Below are 6105 nucleotides of genomic sequence, written 5' to 3'. Positions count from 1 at the left end.
ATGGTGTTTGTTTGAGATTGGCCACCGTCAGCTTTTAAACAAAGTCAACTATAATTAAATGGAAGTGATTGAAGAATTATCTGTTCGGTATACTTCAGCCTTTTTTAATTATAAATGTGAAACATTCAGGCGCATAAATTCCGGCCACCGATAGGAAAGTCTAGTTGATCCGCACTGAGTCTCCATTTCCTCATCTGCCTGAGTGTTTTTTTTTCGATTTCCATGTCATGAAGCACGATTTTTAAAAAAAGATTCTTCTGGGAAATGTGCGCCATTTCCTCTAGTTCACTTCGAGTATCACTTGTGTCTGTCTTGTTGAGCACACCCTCCTATTTGACATGTTTCTGATGGTGATTAGCTATTTTAGTTTGCACCTAAAAACACATTAAATTCTGTTGTACACTGAACAAGATGATACTATGTGCACGTTGTCAAAATAGAGACGTTTCTTTCCTGTCAGTGCGTCAAAAAGAAAGATCAGCACTTCTTATTCGCAGAAACCATTTGAGGTTGAGGTCAGAGCAAAGATAATATTGTTGTAATGTCGAGATTCGGATAATGTTCAGCAACGAACTGAAATCATACAGGATTTCCCTCATCTTCCATGAGAAAGCTTAAAGAATGCTGCTTCCCTGTTTCGGACCGGGGACTTTTTGTGTTTTAGGCGAACGGGATAACCACGCCACTGCAGAAACACGTGATAGGATTGGGGCCTCAATGGGCGTGACTACAATGTTTAACTCCACTATGTTGCTGCAGGTTTGAATGGTATGATTGAGGGCCCATGTCACTTAACACAAGAGCACATCCCTTACTTTCAACCTGATATCTCAACTTATCTTGTTCTTCAAAATTAAAAAGAATTCCTCCGGCAAATGTCTAAGAAAGCATTGATTTGTGCTCAATCGTCAATGCTTCATTCTTATCTTCCTGCAAATAATTTCAACCAATTATACTCAGTATTTATTTCATAGAATCATAGAATCAGTGCCGAAAAGGTATTCGATCGAACAAATCAGCAGCGACGTCAGAATATCATAACCAGGCCATTTCCCTCGTTTGCCCCGCAACGCTACTCCTTTCCCATGGCTATTCAATCTAACCAAGGGGCAATTTAGCATGCCCAATCCACCTTGGATCTTCGTTCAATTTTTAATATCTATACAGTTATTTAATATATATGTCCAAATTCTGAATTTAATATCTCTGGAATATACAATCGGTCTGACTGCTTTGTTCAACTCCGCTCTATTGCTGCAGATTCGAATGGTTGGACTGAGAGTCCATGTACCTCAGTGCAAGAAGACAACTGTTACTTTCAACGTGATGTCTCAACTTGTCTCGAATTTCAAAATTTAAAAGCGTCCATCGGACAAATGTCTAATGGAGCAATGATTTCTACTCAATCATTGATGCATCATTCTCATATACGATCGATTAACTTCAAACTGTTATATCGAGTATTTGTTCGGTAATAAACATTTAATATCAATCCATTTATTATCTTCATTGCGGATTGAATATGTCTGAAATATGCAGCATTGAATTGCAAACATTATTGACCAACAAAATAAATCCAGTCACGGGTAATACACATCCCACGGTGCTTTTTTGAGTTTGACCATGATCAGCTTTTAAACCAAATCAAATATCTTTAAAGGGAAGAGATTCAAGAATGATCTGTTAGTTATACTTGATCCCTCTTTATTCTGTGTGAGAAACATTCTGGCGCCTAAATCTCGTTCATCTATAGGAGATCCAGACGGTGCGCTTTGATTCTCGATTTCCTCTTCTGTCTGAGAGGTTTTCCCTATTTCGTTATTATGAAGAACAACTTTAAAATGATGCTTCGGGGAAATGTGCTCCATTTTCTCTAGTTCAGTTACAGTATCACTTGTATCTGTATTTTTGAGCACACAATGCTATTAGATATGTTTCAGTTGGTGATGAAGTATGTTAGTCTGCATCCATAAACCTATTAAATTCTGGCGTGGACTGAAAATATTGCTAATATGTGCACGGTTTTAAAATAGGAACATTTCCTCTCATTGCGTCATGAAAATACAAGATTTCTGATTTTGCTGAAAGCTTTTGAGGCAGAGGTGAGCGCAAATATAACATGGCTGTAACATCGAGTTTCGGATAACGTTCGGCTACAATCTGAAATTATACAGACTTCCCTCAACCTTAATGAAAAATGTCATCCATGCTTCTGCTCGATTTCGAACGTGGGCCCTTGCGTGCGTGAGGCAAATGCAATTAGCACTACACCACAGAAACTGTTAGCTGCTCCGTAGCCCAATGGGACTGTCTTGAAATGTTGCAACATTCATTGGGAATGCTGTAGACACATTAATCTAAGAATGATTGAAAATGGTTTACAATGTCACAGAACGATGAGAGGCTCATCAATCCATCAGATCTTTGCGAATTATTTTATGAGGAGCTAAACAATGAATATGTCGTTGCGGGATTGGTGGGTCGATGGGCCTATTCCTGTCCTGAACTGTTCTTTGTTCCAATTTCAATTTCCTCCTCTCATTCCATGAAGTTGATGTTTCTCCCTTTTAAGTCATTGAAAAAACCCCATTTGAAGAAGGAGTTTTGCGGAATCCATGTAGAATTTGCTTTAACAACCTTTCCCTTACCCAATGGCAGGAAGTATTGGATTTAGCTTCCCGATATAGTTTTCAATGTAAACATATTTATTTATGCAATTGATTTCATATCGATTTTACAAATCGAATTTAAATCTGATGAAGCATCTCCTCATTATTTTTGAATTATATCTAATATAACATTTACTCCACAGCCTTCCACAGGGTGTGGAATATAACCGACGAGAATAAATCACCGACACCTGAAGCAGTCTTCTTGTGTTGTCCTCCTGTGTCCCGAACATCCGAACCGAGAACCTCGAGAATGGATGCGGAATCTGTCTTATTCACACGGACTTCACACAGGGCAACACAGTAGCACAGTGGTTAGCACTGCTGTTTCACAATGCGAGGGACCCGGGTCCAATTGAAATTCCTCCTTAGTGTACACGAACAGGCGGCGGAATGTGGCGACGAGAGGATTTTTACAGTAACTTGCAGTATTAATGTAAGCCTGGTTTGACACTAGTAAATAAATTCTGGACACGGACACATCCAGAACATGTTTGGCGGTAAAAATAAATTCATCCCTTATTGCTTATTCTACAAAAGGGTCACGTCGAGTCGTCAATCAATGATCAGCATTGATGAGAAATAGATTTCTGGCTGCTCCTGTTGTTAAAATGTCGTGTTCCATCGCAATGAATATCTAACACGATATTGCCGCACTTACACCACACCAGGGAATTCCAGTTCAGGAAGTTTACTCTGGAGCGAGCGCGCTTTTTACGTTGTCAATGAGTTCATTTCTCTTTTGTGTGTCAATGGCTGTGCTAATCTGCTTGGTTATCTTTCTTAGTGATTGTCCGTGTGTCTTGTGGAACAAGCTGCCAGAGGGAGTAGTAGTGGCGGGTACAATTTTATCTTTTAAAAAGCATTTAGATAGTTACATGGGCACGATGGGTATAGAGGGATATGGACCAAATGTGGGCAATTGGGATTAGTTTAGGAGTTTAAAAAAAAGGGCGGCATGGACAAGTTGGGCCGAAGGGCCTGTTTCCATGCCGTAAAACTCTATGACTCTATGTTTGAGTCGATCGGTTTGGGAATCTATCACTTAGTTTACTTGTCTCTGTGTTGATTCTGTGCAGTATCCGAGGCATCCAGTGAACACGGAGGTGGAGGTATTCATGCATTATCATGGTTAGCAACGCAAACTAGTAGGTGTCAGAAATCTGCAGAATAATTCTGGATTTTTAACGAAGGACGCTAGAATTGATGTCACTGCCTGGGCATATATCTATATAGTTATATATCCTTATTCGTGTTTGTCTTTCCACGTGACCGTGTGTGTACCTGTTCTCCCCATGTCTGCTGGGCTTCCTCGGGTGCTGTGGTTTCCTCCAACAGACCAAAGATGTGCGGATTAGGGGGATTGGCCATGATAAATTGATCGCTAGTGTCAGGGAGATTATGTGTGCGGTTACGGGAATAGGGCCTCGGTGGAATTGTGGTCGGTACAGACTCGCTGGGCCGAATGGCCTCCTTCTGTTCTGTAGGGGTTCTATGATTCTATGATCTCTATAAGTGGCAGTCTTTTCAGGTTGCCGTGTGTGTACCTGTTTCCAATATGCGGCTGTGTTGTCCACGGGAGAGCGCTCTCTGATCACTTATGAAAGATCACAACCCCTTTCTAAAGGAAGCGTCTGTTTGAAGATGTAAAGATGGGCGGAGAGATGGAGTCACCTTGGACCTCATAACATCCCCCTGACTGTTTCAACATCTCCAATTGCAGATCTGATTCAGACAGTGATCAGTCTCTCTGTTTCTGGTGTTCAAACTCGAATCATGGGGGTGAAACTTTGTCTCACTCTGGTTATTGTCCTGATTACAGGTCTGTCATTTTGAACTTCAGTGTGAAATCCGCCAGTCGCCATATTCATTCCCCATTTCCATCTCGAGGCGATTATTCCATTGTTGTTACTCCTTCTAACCCACTGCGTGTCTGTTACCTATTTTCAGACATGAGTAACGGTGACTCAGTGTCCCAGTCAGAACCAGGAGTTGAAGCAGCTGAGGGTGAAGATTCAGCAATACCCTGCAGTTACTCGGTACCGAGTTCAACTGTACAACATTACCTGTTCTGGTATCGCCAGTATACACACCGAGCTCCTCATTGATTGCTCAGAGCCGCTAATTTACCGAAACGGCTCCAGGTTTTTTATACTGCAGCGGGAATCTCAAACTGAAACAACGCACTTTTCACTTGCCCATGGAAGATTAGAAGGTGACAGACAGCGCCGAGCATTACTGTGCACTGAGAGTCACAGTACATGAGGCTCCAGCGGGCCTCAGACAAAATCTGGCACAGGTCGATAGTCAATGATTCATTGTCAGGACAACACATGGGGTTAAACAGCAGAGAATATTTACTCATAGTGAACGTTACAATACAGCCCCGTCTGAGTGTTTTCCCTCACTGAAGTTAATGATTGTCACTGTTGGGAAATTTGACATGTTTTTACTCATATTACTATCACATCAAGTTCAATCGCTCCCCGATCCTTTCACACAAACCCGCAGATCTCCCAGATGAACCATGTCATCAATCCGTACTTTAAATGTTCCAGATCTTTTAACTGTGTGACAGACAACATCTTTCAAAAGTGATCAAATATCAAAGGCAGACTCAGAGTTGTCACATGTTGAAGTCGCTGGGTTGAAATTATTGACTGTAACATGTGTACTTTATAAACAAAAGCCCCCAGTTGCAAACAGTCGAGGTAACAATATTGGACGGATATTTTGCTGGTGCTTAAAGTCCACAAATGTTGATGCGGTGAGTTATTTAATCAATTTCGGCTTTCACTCGAGGTGTCAGAACTGCTTTGTAGAAAGTTAAACAAATTTTATTTTGGTTAGTACTAACGTGCAGGCTCGTTGGTCTAGGGGTATGATTCTCGCTTAGGATATCTCGCCCCATTAGTATGCGAGAGGTCCCGGGTTCAAATCCCGGACGAGCCCCTCATTTGTTTCGTTTTGACCAAAATATTGTGTTCGAAAGGAGATATTTTGATTTGTTTCAGGTGCAAACGGCGGGATAGCTTTCTGCTGACTGGCTCCGAAAAAGAGTCATAAAGGCACAGAGTTTTACAGCACGGATAGAGCCCACTGGGACACCCACATGGCAGGCGCGGACATCCATCGTGTCTGCGCCTGCCACGTGACAGCTGGGCGGGAAGCGTTCGTTCTGAATCTCGCTCCACAGATACTTCCAGAAATGCTGACATAACCCAGTATTTTCTGTTTTTATTTCAGATTTTGAAAGTCCGCAGTGTGCGGCATTATATTAGACTTTGGGCTGACAGGTGGCAAGTAACATTCGCGCCACACAAATGCCAGACAATGTTGGTGATCAACACGAGAAAATCTAACCATCGCCTCTTGACAGTCAACAGTTTTTCCATCACTGAATCCCCCACTGTTAACATCCATACGGTTAACATTG

At 41.7% G+C, this 6105-nt stretch overlaps 1 non-coding gene across 1 annotated transcript; it reads left to right on the top strand.

Annotated features, from left to right (window-relative positions):
• The first annotated feature begins 5531 nt into the window (after positions 1–5531).
• trnap-agg (transfer RNA proline (anticodon AGG)) lies at positions 5532–5621 on the top strand. The gene is given in 2 exon segments: positions 5532–5567; positions 5586–5621. It is a non-coding gene; the product is annotated as a tRNA-Pro (tRNA).
• The last annotated feature ends 484 nt before the right edge of the window (positions 5622–6105 follow it).

This window comes from Mustelus asterias, unplaced genomic scaffold (assembly GCF_964213995.1).
Source record: "Mustelus asterias unplaced genomic scaffold, sMusAst1.hap1.1 HAP1_SCAFFOLD_120, whole genome shotgun sequence".
Classification (NCBI taxonomy): domain Eukaryota; kingdom Metazoa; phylum Chordata; class Chondrichthyes; order Carcharhiniformes; family Triakidae; genus Mustelus; species Mustelus asterias.
Note: the sequence above shows the minus strand (reverse complement) of the source record. Positions and strands in the feature narration are given on the sequence as shown.